Here is a 14,612-nt window from a genome sequence, read left to right as displayed (position 1 = left end):
CCATGAGAGATGACGAGGAAAACGAGTCGACACAGTCACGTCCAAACGAGAGCGAGTCCCCCCTTGAACGGGAATAGCGTGGACCCGTCGGGACGTTTTCCGTCGCCACGGTCTAAACCAACCGGCTCTAGGACCGAAGGGAATCCAGCGGCGTTGAGCGCGCGCTTGACAATATCATTCAAGGCGGATGTCTGGGTATACGGCCGGTACTGAGGCGACAAGAGAGGGGGGTAGCCCTCTCCTGTCAATGACCTTTCCGCATCTGCACTGATGTGGCAGGCAAATCTCTATGCCAAGCCGTAAACAGATTCCGATGCGGACAGATTCGTCGTCCAGCAACATTCCAGCAGGAGGAAATCGGCAAAGCGTCAAGCCAATCGGCCGAGTGGGGTTGACAGGCACAATTGATGCTTGCCAACTGAAACTGGTCAGCACGTAGGCGGATATCTTCGAGTGTATGCAAACAATGTATATCATCCCAGTTCTTTTGAACTGAGGGGACGTCCGGGATTTTAAGCCCACGAGAAATCCACATGTTGACACCCGCCGCATATTCCAACAACTCGGGCTGTTCAGGGAAGGGGAAGAGAACAGAGTTGAAGGAAGTAGCAGAGGCAGACAACGAGGAAAGGTAACATGGGAAGGATAAATCAACACAAGAACGAATGCCGATGCCCCCGTAACGAATAGGTAAATTAACCCGTCGCATGTCTGAAGGTTTGAATTTGATATTTACGAGGAGTTCAAGAGCTTCGGAGACCATGTTGTCGAGACGAAATAAGTGATTTTGTTCGAGAAAGCACGGCGATGAGCGCAAGAGATAAGTTAGCCTCGGTATGAAGAGATAGTTCTTTAGCAAAAAAAGGCCTAAATGGGATTCGAGTTTGAAATGCGGGAGATTAAAGTTTCCAATTCTTCGAGCCTGCCTATAAAAGCCTTCTTAGTAGCCTTGCTATTGATTGGGGAACCAGAATGATGAGGTCATCAAGCTGGGTGATGCCCAGGCCTTCAATATGGCGAGATAAGGTCGAAAAAATTAATTTGAATTCCGAAGGGCTCGCAGACAAGCATATCAGCTCGGATTTGGATCCATTCAAAGCGAGCCCAATAGACGCAAAACCAGAAATAATTTTTTCCATATCCTTCCTGACGGTCTCCAAGCCCCGCCGAGAGTAACATCATCGAGGTACCAAATGTTTACCTCGGAGGACAATTGGCGGGCAATGTGATCAACCCCGAGTGAGAATAAAAGGGGCCAAGAGGGTCGCCTTGTTGGATGCCAGTTTCGGACATAAAACATTGTCGGCAAACAAGAGACAGCTGGGGGAGGCGTAAGACAGATGGACGATCGGATATAAGGCAGGGAAACGACAACGAACAATTTCAAGGATATGATCGCGCCGAATCGAGTTGAACGCGTTTTTGACATCAATTTTAAGAAGGAATGGGATTTCAGTACATTTTGCAGAAGACAGCTGCCGTATGCCATGGGCGGCTGCTTCGCAGGCTCCTTTACGCCCACGCCCAGTTGAATTGGCATAAGCTTAGCACTTGCTTCCGGAACCACTGATTGACAAATAATTTTAGCAGCAAGGCGTCTGAAGATTGTTGCCTACAGCGATAGGCCGTACACCACCATCACTTTTGTTAAGAGCAGTCAGATTTGCGGAAAAGAGTACGTCCCTAGCGAAAGGAGGGATCGTACCAGAGATGATTCTTGAGCAGAGAGAAGTGATGGCCAACAATAAGCGTCTTCCACCCTCTGCAGTCACAGGGGAAATCAGATCTTTTATATGAATCGGTTTCAAGCCATCGATACCCCCACTGCTGCTGAATGGGAAAGAGCTGAGGGCGGCAGTTACATCCGTCGAAGAGACGGGATATATAGAATCAGTCACCGGATCCGGGATTTCGGATAAGTCATCCGGGGCGCCGGGGTGTTTAGAGCGCAATTGGTCGAGGATTTTGTCAGAAGGGGGGCAATTGTGGTGTTGGAGGAAATAACACGTACTGCACTCCGAACGTCGCCTTGCATAAGCTTGTTGCGAACCATTCGGGAAATGTCCTGAGTGCTCCGAATTAAACGAGGGAGCCTTTCAGCAGCATCAAGGGAAAAATAGCTCATATCAAATTCTGAATTGTTGAAAAACTCACAGTTTGTTTTAATTTGCTGCGAGAGGGACAAGCGGTCACCACGAAGAGTGCCGTTTGAAGGGTTGCCCAGACAGACAGGGACAAATGAGAGAAACTTGAGCCAATCGTTCCAAGAATTCGAGGTCAGAGCCCGCTCAATAGCCAAAGCTAAGGAGTTAGCCACTTGGATCCTGGCCGATTTAGGAATGCGTGACGGAATAGATCTCGATTTCCGGAAACGAGACAAAAGTACAAGAAACTCGCGAGCTTTGCAACAAGACCGGTCTTTAGGTATTTTGGAAAGAGTCGGGGCCTCGATGTACAGAGGGGAAGAAGAGCAGCGAAAACATTTCCAGTTTGCGATGCTTGCCGAGCTGATCTTCGATAAGCCGACACAGGAGAGGTGGAAGTAGAGTTGGCACGAAGAACAATACCTTCCCTTTTTCCGAGGGCACGTAAGTTCGCACTTGCTGCAGGGAGACATAGGATCAGAAAAAGAATAAACAGAGAATAACTATTAGATAGATGACAATTACAACAATGGATTATTGAATAAGAAATGAACAAATGAAAAGAAAGAAATGAACAACAACAACAAAGTGCAACCACGTGAACGTGAATCTTCTTCTTGATGATCCAAATATCTATGAGAATATAAGCTGCGAACCATCAATATCACAAATTTTAAGTTTGATGGAAAACTTAGAGACAAACATCTTTGATTCCAGATTCTCTTCATGATTTTTATGAATTCAGAAAGAAAGTGTCGTTAGGAATTAAAAATAAATATAAATATGGAGAAAAATTAACTGATTATTTTAAAAAATAATGTTCTTTTTCTTTATTTATTGAGTTTTGAAAAAACCTCTTTTTTGGGGAAACCTCTGATTTGAGGCACTTAGTGCCCCATTTAGAGGTCGGACTGTAATTAAGTAGTAATTGATTTTTTTACATATTATCTTAAGTAAAAATCACATTATAGATTTTAAATAAATTTTATTCTATTTTTTGACGTGGTGTGTTAAACCTACTTAAAGTGATATGACACGTGAATTTATTTTTAATAAAAATAACTGTAAAGAACCAATTTGCGACGAATATTCAGAATTCTCAAAATTTCAAGTAATATTTGTACAAAAATATTTTACTTTTTAGACAAATTCAAAGAGTTCAAACAGTCAAGAAGAACAACCTCCCGATAGAGCAGAATTAGGACGTTCTACATGGACATTGCTACACACCATTAGCGCATATTATCCAGACAACCCATCTATAGAAACTAAGAAAAATTTTAATGTTTTTTTGACCTCACTTTCTCAAATCTATCCATGTTTACATTGTCGGCCAGAATTCATTGATTAGTAAATAAATATTGTTTTATTTATTAGTGTACAAAATAAGCCTCCAAAAGTCGAAAGTAATTCCTCCCTTTGTCGTTGGATGTGCGATTTCCACAACTACATGAATCAAATACTCGGGAAACCCAATTTTGATTGTCGGAATTACATGAAACGTTGGCGAGGAGTTGATAATGACATTGAATAGTCATATTTATGCCGTGAATAAATATATTTTATTTTTGACTACTTTTTCTTATATTATACTTTGTCCGTAATATCACAAACTGTTAACTAAGGTCAATAAGAAGAAAAACTGATGGCGATCCTGTTTCCCCTCACTATTGCTTGGGACACGTTCTGGAGGAGCCATCTCGTCTACAGAGGGTTGTGTGTTCTCAAGGTCTTGAGACGTCCAATACACTTGAGGAAGCACAACGACTCTTTCCCAATCGATCCCAGGGTTTCGACAGCAACCGGCCGGAAACCTAACGATCGGTGAGCCCATCATATTTCTTCTTCTTGATTTTCTCTGCTTTATCCGCAGCTGTGCCGGCATTGCAGGCACTTTCCAACATGTTTGTCTTGGACAAGGAGTCGGAACATGTTGAATCCCATACGAGAGGCTTTCCTTTCAAAAACGGAAAGATAGTCATCCCGTCTGGGCGTTTTCCATCATTTCGGTTCAATCCAGGTGATTCCAGCACTGATGGGAATCCGATTGAATCGAGAGCTCTTCTTATAACGTCGTTGAGAGCTGAATGCCTCAGGAATCTACCAGCGATTTTTCGACAGGAAAGAGGGTGAAGTCCAAATTGATTAATCAATGCACCACAGCGGCATTTGTGTGGTTCACAAACTTTGAGACCGATACGTAGACAGATACCAACTCGCAGTGTGTCAGAATCCAAGAGAGTCCCCAAGCTTCCGATCGGGAAGGCTTCCAACCATTCTCCACTCCCCGTGGACCTCCCGGCAAGCAAGCATGCTCTACGGTGTTGATTCGATGTCTTTAGGAGACTCTCGAACCGACCTTCGCACACAATCTTGTCATAACTCTTCTGTAAGAAGTCCGACGGCAACTTCGATTCGTTTGCGCTCCAACTGTCAAAGTAGGCAGTCATCTTAGGCATTGTCCGTAATTATTTTAATTGTTCAATATTTAAACAAAATTGTCTTTGATAAACAAAAATACTTTAACATCAGTTTTGCTTATTTATTTTGAAAAGTTAGTCCAAGTAACACTCTTTCTAAATCTCTCAAAATATGTAATTATATACATCACTAATTAGGTATTGGGAGAAAATTAGTTTAAGGTGCTGGTTGTGGATGGGTGTTGATTTCAGGCACCCGGATATTTTACGCATAGCTTTGTTTTGTGCTGATTATGGTCCCCAATGGAGCTTGTAGATAAACAGGTAGGCCAGCTCGGATTCGCGTAACTTAGTACGGGGCAAGTGTGTTGTTTGTAGACCCTTTTGAGGAGTAGTTTCTAAGCATCAGTAATGCGACTACTTATTGTATTTAGAATTTTTGTCTTGTTCAACATGTTGAAGGACATGGTTGGGTCAAAGGTAAGTCCGAGGGTTTCCGTTGGGGTTTTTCGTTAACGGAAGGTCAGAATCAAAGAGAGATTGGTTGGGATGTATGTTTTATTGTCTTCTGTTGGAAGGAAAACTTGGAGGACGAAGCCTCGAGCGAATTTTCAACTGAGTATAGTTGTTGTTGAATTTTGAACGAGGCGGGTTTGTAGTCTTTGTGTTTTAAGCAATAATAATGTCGTTTTATAAGACAGTCTCGATAGCGTTAAGGCCAAGTCTTTTAAGGTGGTAGATTAAAATGTTGTTAAGACCCGTGGCGGATGAGTTTTTCGAGTTTTTAATACATTGTGAAATTTCATCTGCGGTGCAAATCAGTATTGACTCCGTGAATGATAATCTTCGAGATTTCTCAACATCCCGATCATTTTTGTTAGATATTTTATGACTTAATGAAGTGTAATGTTTCATTAGAATATTTGCCCGACAAACCGGATTGAGTGAAGTATTTGAATGAGAGGTAACACATTTGTAGGAATTTGACTTTTCATACATCACGGCATTCATGTCATTTAGGATCTTCCAAATGTTGGAGCTGTTTGATCTGTAATTGAGGCAATAAATTGAGTTATTTGGAGTTTGCGTGGATATTTATGGTAGCGGTGATTTGTTTATCTAAATTTCTCTGTTCGATAGAGGACTCGTCCCAAAAAGCTCTTTTGTAGTTAGTGTAACAGCGGCGTGTATGTCAATGTCAGATTTTAAACCATTCTAAAGATTAGCGAGTATTCTTGTAGTGTAAAGTTAGTGAACAGGATTGATTTTTTGATAAGAGTTAAGAGGTCGCCACAATTTACAGAGTCCAGTCTGTATCGACAGATATATTTGTAACCTGAAGAATTGGGCAGACGGTTTTCAAATAAAAGCTTCGTTTCTTGCACAAAAGCAACGTGCACATTGTACTTCTTCATAAAAGAATAAAGTTCAGGAGAGCGATCCTATTTATGTTTATCTGCAAGCTACGTAATAGGTTCTTTCTGGCGGGTCCTGGATTTTTTTATTTATCCGGAAAGAAAAAACACGAGTTCGATGTATAAAAAAGTTTTTGAAAGCAACAATTTTGCTCCTGCACTCTGCCACCAACATCATGGAAAATTTTTAATCATACAAGGAGGTGGTTGCGGGTGTTTTAATTGTTAATCTGAGAAAAAATAAAAATCGCTGCGAGCAGGATTCGAACCTGCGCGGGTTACCCCAACGGATTTCGAATCCGTCGCCTTAACCACTCGGCCATCGCAGCTTTTTTTTTATTTTTATTTATAACTCTAAATTAAAATGTAAAAATATATCTCTTTATCAAATCATTCACATGTTTATTTATTTAACCGCCAAGACCACGATAAGATCAAACAAATGTCACCTGATCCCGATGCACTCGACCAGGGACCTCATCTTCGCTCGGTGATCTTTCCACGAGCCCATACAAGATCGCACCGGGCGGCAGGCCGTTTTCGACGGAGCATTTGCTGACGGACCGAGATTCAGCTTGATAAGGTCTTCCAGAGAAGCTGGACCGGGGCGTTCGCTATCATGCAACCAACGATCGGTTAATCTGAGGGCCCTTTGTTGGGCCTCCTTGATTCGCCTCCTGTTGGACCACGATAACCGCGGACCCCAAGATCTGCAGGCGTAGGCGATAGATGGTTCAAAGTACTAGCGGTAGATATTTGCCAGTACTGGGTGCGACCCGTTTTTCATATACCAGATAGAGTTCGGAGGATGTTCATTTTTTTCGCATTTGCGAAGGAGGTTGTCTGCGTGTGAGGAGAAAAAGACGTGTTATTATATTAAAAGCGCATAATTAAATTCTCTTTAAATACAGTCAGAGCCAAATGTTGATATTAGAAAGTTTTACGAATGGCTGACTAATATTAACTATAGTCCAGGGGAAAGGCATTATGTTGTTTAGTCCAGGATCGCAATTTGTTTTTTGAAAAAACAAAGCTTTATTTTAATTATGATACAGCTGAATAGTGAAAATAATTTTAAAATTAATAGAAATTAAAGCAAAATTATATTTATTTAAATATTATAATAGGTTCCAAAATGATTTTCCGACAAACATTTAACTAAAAAGGCATTGTTTTCAAATCTTTGTTGATGCTTATTATTTTGGTTCATTATGCATTCCATAATATATAAATAACGTGTCTTTCCATTCTCGGAATTTGTTGTTAAATAATTTTCAAATTTTGTAGCAATTGCTTTCAGTGTATTTTCATTTTTATCATAATTCAATAGTTTGAATCGAATTTCATCCGAAATGGCAATTTCTAAAATATCACAAAAATCTTTCATTACCTGATTTAAAGAAAAAAATAGCAAATATATATTCTAATTCTAAATCATTTAGATCCATTTCCAAGAAAGTGCTAATAGTAGAATTTATGTCTTCAATTGCTCTTCTATCGTTATCATCAATATCTAATAAATATTTATGGAATTGATTACTTTTAAAATCAAAAAATGAATTAATTCTCGTTTTTAGTTTTACAGCAGTGATAATTAGTATATCAACAAGTCCATGTCTGAGTAGTAAAAATTGATCTGATGGCTCTTGATCCATAAAAAGTGGAGTAAGCATTGTCCATCTTAAACGGATTAAAAAACTCAAATAGAAAAAATTTGTTTCACTCTTCATTGAATAGTCATTATTTTCTTTAAACTAAAACTATATATTTTTTTATTACATCATTTAATCCGGGGTCAATTTTAAAATTCATATTTTGATAAAAAATGTTTTCTGAAATATTTGATTGAAAATTATTCGGAATTGGATTGTAAAGATTTGGCTTTGAATTACTAATTTTCCGTACATTTCTTGGACCCCTTTCATTTTGGACAGCTTAAAATGTTATTTAAAATATAACCATTTTTATTCATTCCTGCAAATAAACACCGATCTAAACGACAAGATCTACACTGATTTCGGCTTTCTCGTGTCATTAGACATTTCCCACTCAATGATTTGCAAATATAATTTTGTTTTCTCCGAATTGTTCGCTTGAAAAATCCTGCGCATCTAAAAAATAAATATAGCATTGAGTACCCGTCACAAGTATAAATTCCATAATGTTTTCCAGATGAATAGTCACCACAAACACCGCACCTTATATCAAATAATAGTCTTTCTTTCGAAGATTCTTTTGAGCTTTCGTTTGATGATTGAAAATGGTCGTTCATTATTGCAACTCTGTGATTATTTATTTGAGTTGCCATCCTAAATTAATAGACTGAAAATACAATTTAAATATAACTAGAAAAGCCTTTTCTAACCTATCAGCTTATCTAAATATCCAATTAGGATATAAAATTTCCGATTTTAACGTATATAGATTTTTAAAGTTAACTGTCAAATCCGGGAACATTTAAGTAACACTTTAACGACTATTTAAGCATTTTAAATGAATTGATTGTGAATAATGTGAGTGACATTGACATAAGCAAACACCTGACATTTAAGAAAGCACAATTATACTCTCACCTGTCCCCTCAAGCATCACTACTATGTCATCAAACAATAGGAGGGAATTTAAAATTAAAAATTTACATTCCACTTAAATGCAATATAAAAATACATCTGGTTCTGAAAAAATATTTTAATGTTATTCATTGAATTCATAAATAAAGAATTGATACGATTTATATTTCATTACCATAATCTGAAATATAAAAAATGCGTTAATTGAGCTTAAATCTTGGAAGAAAAATTCAATTAATTTGAAGTGCTGGAAAAATATAGATATTCGTGTAAATTTTTATTTTTGCGATTTAAAATATAATAAGATTTCGTAGTTCAATTAAATTTTTGATGAAGCTGTGATAATTAATACTTTTTTCCTATATCTAATTGAAAATCCGTGATAATTAGAGAAACGAAATATCGACAAATTTATTTGAGCGTGTCTGGAGTAAATACAAGTTGACCTTTTGTAATTATTGTTTATCTGTTATAATTTTGATCAGAATTAAAGATAACATTGTTTAATATGCGTTAAGAAAGTTGTGTTGCTAGGAAAGATTGTGCCACAACAATGCAAAAATACAATGATTTGATTTGGAAATGTCAGAAAAACAATTTTGAAATTCCGATATCATTATTATAATTGACGAATGACAAGGCTTTAAAAGAAATGTCAAATTAATGCTGAATATTCTCAATCATTACAATAACTCATTATTATTTAAAACAAGAACACCGTCAAAGCCAGAACAAAATCGGTTAGGTGATCCCGACATCCCAAATTAAATTACGCAACTTCTTTCTGTGTTCAGGCAGGGAGGATGCAAGGGTCTCGGCTGTTGCCAATATGTTTTAACGTGGAAAAAAGAGCCCGTCGCCCTTACAAGCGTTTTGAAAGCAGGTGGCTTTATAAGCCGTTCAGTAAAACTGGAGATAGACTTTGCAGCCTTCAGCTGTAGTTTCGAGATCTTTACAGATTTGTTGAGAACAGATATCATCCCAGGCACCACATGCATAACCAATGGAAAGCTCGACATATTGCTCGTATATAATGTATATTGTTAAAGCAGATTGTTAATATGCTTAGAGAAGAGTCACACCGAGTATTTCCTGAGTTTTTGTCTTCGGAATTCTTGTTCCGTTCAAATTTAAACCTCATGCGCTTCAGGTTTATAAAATTAAAAAAAATTAGTGAAATTAAAAAACTATAATATACAATTTCTCAATTTTAAGATTAGGTACGTTTTCAGATTTTAACTAAGATTGACATGTATCATGTGGCTAATCATTATAAATAATAATATGAATAATTTATTAAAGTTGTAAGACACACGAGAAAGTTAAATTATTTAGACTTTACGAGACGCTTTATTAGCATTGCAAATAGCAAGGCCATTCTCTCGGATCACAGCGATTGACAAACATTCCAAGAGCCAAGATGACTCTCTCGAGTCTTGTCATATGTTACAGCCATCTATCGTTCCCTCTTTTTTGAATGAAAGAAGATTAGCCAGTTCTTTAGTAAAAATGACAAACTCGAAATTTTTAACTGAACTCGATATTTAGCTGTAAAATAAATTATATTGATAAACGAATCAACCGTTCTTAGATCAAAAAATAAGAATGTCATAAAGTAAATAACTAAGAAAAATTACAAGGCGCGTTGTTTCTATGGACTTGCTAGCAATTAGATTCACTAACATCAACTTCAGTATTCATGAGATATTGGAACAAAATAAAATGTAAGGGCTTTTTGCGATTTTTTCCGGCCAATATGCACGTTTGACTTTCATCAGGTTTGATACTGATAATTTATTTACATTTTGAATATTTTATTTTTGAAATAAAAATTCTGCGACGGTGGCCATATGTGGTTTCTACGAATTAATGACCCGCAGAATTCCTGCACTTCTTAGGGAGTAATTTGCCTTATTGGAAAAAAACAAATAAAAAACGATTTTTAAGTTAGAAAACGAATTAATTTTAGTAACTATTAATCATAGAACTAAAGATTTAATATTTCATCCTCAATGATTATGAAATATATTTTAGCAGGATAGTTCTTCATGTTTTTTATTGAATACCAATTTTCTAAAATTTATTTCAATTTATAAATTCAAACTTCTGGGAACAATAAAATAGTCTCCACATTTTAATCTACGTTCAGAAGAGTTATTTATCACCACGCTAATTAGTCCGCTACGTACAGTAAAAATCTAAATTTAATATTGCTTGTAATAATACTATTTTGGAATTTTGCAGAAAAGTCATTGGTTTTAGAGATTTGGATTTCAACGTTATTTCACCGCATTGTAATTTTGTTTGATTTCCATTTTCATTTTCTAAATTTTGATATCTTGTTTCCGTGAAATAATTTCCATGGTCGTAAACAGTGGCATTTACTAATCCAATGCAGTCTATTTCATTATATAAATAAAACTACCTTTTTTGACGCCTGTTTTCTGACAAATTGTAAAATCTTGTCGAATTTGTCTTCGGTTGGATTTTTTGGTTAATTTTGATTTATCTATGAAATATTTGATATAGATAATACATTGTGATTTGTTTATTTCTATTCCTTTGATGATATTTCTCGATTTCTTATCATAGATAATTCTTTCTCCAATAACATGATCGCGGCCACATATTTTTATCCTTGACGACCTGCGAACCCCAGGAGGCGCAGGTTCAGGTACAACTATTATCATATCATTAGTCTATTGCTTACTGATCTTTCCTTTAACATTAGGATGTGAATATATTTTTGCGTTGGCGATTTTATCATATACACACGTTACAAGCTCTATTATATTATAGAAATATATAAATAACTTCTTTCCTCGTCTTCTGCAGAATCTCCAGTCTCAATATCAGATTCATTAGGCGTAGAAATGATATTATTTTGCAAATTAATAGATTTATTTGTCGGTTCAAAAACTGATGATTGTGATACATCTGTAGTTTTAGAATACACTGTTAAAACTTGAATATTTGTCGTATAAATCTTTATTTGACGAATTTTCATATGGTTCTCCGAATGATATTTGGGAAATACCAATAAATGGTTTATGTATGGCTTCAGTGATGAAAGAATGTCCTAGAATAATCTGATTCTCCGCCTTTTCATTGTTAAAATTATCTGGAATTTCATTTTTGTCACACAAAACGGCAATATTCTAAATTGAACTATTTAAAACTCGATGTAAATACATTGCTGACTACTTTGGATAAAGATTGAAATTGATCATTGATATTTTGCCAAACAAGGTCAAAGCTATTTGCTATTATACTTTTGACTTCTTCTGTATGGTCCATTGTTAAATGATATTTAGTACCGTTTTTTATTTTAAATTAAGACTTTTTCGTCAAAAAATCCTTAAAATGGAAATTTATATTTTTTTGTTTCCACTTTTAAAAAATGCGGAAACTAAAAATTGTTTTAAGTCTGTTTTGTATTCGTTAAAAATTTTATAATTAGTTTTTTAATTAAAAAATTAAGATGTTTTTATTATTACAAAATAACCGCGGAAGCGGAAGCTGGAAATCGTTGATACAGAAGGTCGTGTCCTGTGTGGCACGTGTAGGAATATAACTCTTTTCTGTTTGTGTCCCTACGGAATATATAATACAAAATAAAACTCTATCAATCGCCTATTTCAGATAAAGTTTAATAATTGTACTTTAAATATTTCATAAAACATTTTCTTTGAAATAGGAAGTCTCCAAATGTTATATTTAGTTTCCGAATATTTAAAAGTAGACTCTGATTATACGAGTATGATTATATTGCACTTAAACTATCTTTCATGCACCCAGTACTTTGCAAGGTCTCCCAGAATTTTCAGGTATTCCCCGTATAAAAAGTGAAATTAGATACTCTTTTAATAGCGAAAATCATGCATTAAACAATGATATCCTAAAATCATAGGTTTTGTAACTCGCACTTTTCATTCCGAAGTAACATTGTTCCTTTGGTACTGAAATTACTTCCCAATTTAAATTTAATCGAGACAAAAAAATTAAATTCAAGGACAAGTAGAAAGGTAACTAATTTTTTATATAAAGATTTAATAAATCAATCAAAAGATGGATATCTTCAACAAGCAATTCCAATGGGAGATTTGGGGAATATTTTAATATTCTTCAAAGTATTGTATATGATTATAACACAACGCATTATTCCACAACGAAAAACATTCCATTTAATGTTTTTATGGGAATAATAAAAAACGAACCCATATTAGAAATAGAAATGATTCCATGATTGCTTTCGAGGGAGGAGAAAATGCAGAAGAAAATGATAATTTCATAGATGAAAACAAAACTCAAAATATGAGAGAAATGAGAAAGAAGTGTTAGAGAACATAGAAAAAGCTGGAGAAAATATGAAGAGAAAAAGAAGGTGGAAATTCGATAATTTAACATTAACTAATATATTTTTAGTGGAATAAAATTTTTATTATTGATTTTTTTCTCGGTCCAAAATAAACCTGGTTCAAAATAAAACCTGTGACATCAAATAAAGTTAATTTAACAAACCTTTATAAAATTTATATTTACCTAAACCATTTATTTATGCAAACTAAAGATTACTTTCCTAATAGAACTCTAATATTTAAAAAGGATAAGTCATAAATTAGGGAAAACATTTTTTAACTCATAATATTATATTTCTATTAATTTAATATCATTAACAGCATTTTTTCTGGGTTTTAGAATTTAATGGTCTGTTTATCAGATTTAACCCCGCTTCATATACTTCAACGTCTTCTTTCAGGCACAATATTCTATTAATAAGAAGAATAGTAATATATAACTCACTTAGTAATTTGGATTATAGATTCTATGATGTTAATTCCACACTGGACACTGATTTCCATAAATAATGCATTATTTTGCTTTCATTAAAATATGAGATTAAAAATATCAACTTTAGCAAGTCTTTTCCCATCATTAGTACTTACAAAGCTTTCATTATTTTTCTTAAGTTTTCTTAAATCAGTTTTGTTTCCACAGATCATGACAATGGTTGAGTCTTTTATATTCTCCTGCAATCTGATTAAATTGAATATTTACACGAATGGAATTCATCCATGACTGTATACTGAGAAATGATTGCTCTGAACTCACATCATACATGAGAAGAATACAATCAGCTCTTCGGAAATAAGGTTTTGTTAGTCCTTTGAATCTGAAAATAAAACATAAAAATTACCTCTCTTGACCTGCTGTGTCCCATATTTGCAAAACTATTGATTGTTGGTCGATATTCAACATAATTGAATGAAAATCAATTCCTTCAATTGTATTTCATAAACCCAACCAAGAGTTGAAGAAATTGTTGATGGAAGTTTTCGCTGGCATAATTTTATCACAAAACTCGTTTTTCCGACTGCGGAGTCCCCGGCCATCACTATGCGAAACGTTCGTTGTTGTTTTATTTTTATTAAATCGCTCGGTTTATACTAACTCTTTGATAAAATATTTTAAACGTTAATATTTGTATTCAGGATGTCTCCACTTTCATTTTCATCAGTCTTTCGTACAACCAAAATATTATTGTCTGAAAATTTTAATTTTAGTAAATCAACTATCTTTAATATGTTCAGAAATAGGAATAGATTCGAAATCACTTCTACATTCTGATACCATATCTTTCGCCGAACCTTCTATGTTTATGATTTCATTATTATCCTGGATGTTTTTACTATTAAAAAGTAATGAAAATGGCAAAACATATTATCTTGACTCAATTTTAAAGAATCTTTGTAATTTATTACTGTCTTCTTAAAAAGTAATATTTATATAACATACGTATTCGTTTAATTCAAAATTATTTTCTTTAGTTTGGTCAACTAAATTTTGAAGCTCGTCATTAATATCTTGTAAACGTTTGTTTGTAGTACTAAACTTGATATTAGTGTTTACTAAAATATTTATACTAAACAATCTGAAGTTGTTTGGTTAAATCGTCATTAGCATATTCAATTTCCGCCATTTTTTTCAATTCCCTGAAACCACAAGTTTTAGAATTAATAATAATTTATTTCAAATAGAACCTTTCTCCGGTAATTTTATATG

General features: G+C 34.9%; 1 long non-coding RNA gene and 1 other non-coding gene across 2 annotated transcripts; both read right to left on the bottom strand.

Moving 5' to 3' along the window:
• Window positions 1-6,227: 6,227 nt before the first annotated feature.
• Trnas-cga lies at window positions 6,228-6,308 on the bottom strand. Its single transcript has one exon. It is a non-coding gene; the product is annotated as a tRNA-Ser (tRNA).
• Window positions 6,309-13,261: 6,953 nt separating this feature from the next.
• Window positions 13,262-13,545, bottom strand: LOC115227940. The gene is made up of 3 exons (XR_003883175.1): window positions 13,463-13,545; window positions 13,353-13,429; window positions 13,262-13,318 (listed from the first exon to the last, which is right to left on the bottom strand). It is a non-coding gene; the product is annotated as an uncharacterized LOC115227940 (long non-coding RNA).
• Window positions 13,546-14,612: the final 1,067 nt, after the last annotated feature.

This window comes from Octopus sinensis, unplaced genomic scaffold (genome assembly GCF_006345805.1).
Source record: "Octopus sinensis unplaced genomic scaffold, ASM634580v1 Contig08735, whole genome shotgun sequence".
Taxonomy (NCBI): Eukaryota; Metazoa; Mollusca; class Cephalopoda; order Octopoda; family Octopodidae; genus Octopus; species Octopus sinensis.
The sequence above is the reverse complement of the archived record's forward strand: the minus strand, read 5'-3'. Positions and strand labels throughout refer to the sequence as shown.